Genomic DNA, 1,188 nt, shown 5'->3' on the forward strand with positions numbered 1-1,188 from the left:
CAGATTTCAACATCCAGGAGGCCACCCTGCACCTGGTGCTGCATCTCAGAAGTGGGATGCAGATCTTCATGAAGATCCTGAATGGCACAAGTATCGCCCTGGAGGTGGAGCCCAGTGATACCATGGAGAATGTCAAGACAAGAACCAAATCAAGGAAGGCATCCTCCCTGACCAGCACAGCTTGATCTTTTTGGAAAACAGCAGTAAGACAGACACACCATGTCTCACTACAACATCCAGAAGGCATCTAGTGTCATCCAGCTGTTCGGCAGCAAAAATCAACCTGAGCTAGTCAGGGAGGATGCCTTCCTTGACTTGGTTCTTGCCTTGACATTCTCCATGGTGTCACTGGGCTCCACCTCCAGGGTGACGGTCATGCCAGTCAGGGTCTTCACGAAGATCTGCATCCCACCTCTGAGGTACAGCACCATGTGTATGTTGGACTCCTCCTGAATGTTGTAGTCAGACAGCGTGTGCCTGTCTTCCAGCTCTGTGCCAGCAAAGATCATGCACTGCTGCTTGGGAGAGATGAATTCCTTGTGACAGAGGTGGGATGTGGATCTTCATGAGGACCATTACGAGTAAGATCATCAACCTGGAGATGAAGCCCAATGACACCATTGAGAATGTCAAGGTAATGATCCAAGATGAGAATGGCAATTCCCCTAACCAGCATAAGTTGATTTTTTGCTGGCAAAGGCTGGAAAATTAGTGTACCTATCTTTCTTGAATATCCAGAAGGAGTCCAGCAGCACCTGGTGCTATACTTCAGAGGTGGCATGCGGTTTATCATGAAGAATCTGACTGGCATGACCATCATCTTGGAGGTGGAGCTCAGTGACACCAATGAGAATGTCAAGGCAAAGGTCGAAGACAAGGAAGGGATTCTTCTGATGAGCAGAGGTTTATCTAGCAAAGAGCCAGCATACAGCACCCTGAATACAACATCCAGGAGTCCACATAATACCTGATCCTGCAATTCAGAGGTGGGATGCAGATCTTCATGAAGACCCTGTCTGAAATGACCATCTCCCTAAAGGTGGAACTCAGTGACACCAATGAGAATGTCAAGGCAAATATCCCAGTCAAGGAAGGCATGCTCCCTGACCAGAAGAGGTTGACCTTTGCTGGCAACATCTAGAAGACTGGTTCACCCTGCCTGAATACAACATCCAGAAGGAGTCCACA

This window comes from Sciurus vulgaris (genome assembly GCF_902686455.1).
Source record: "Sciurus vulgaris genome assembly, contig: HiC_scaffold_178_arrow_ctg1, whole genome shotgun sequence".
Taxonomy (NCBI): Eukaryota; Metazoa; Chordata; class Mammalia; order Rodentia; family Sciuridae; genus Sciurus; species Sciurus vulgaris.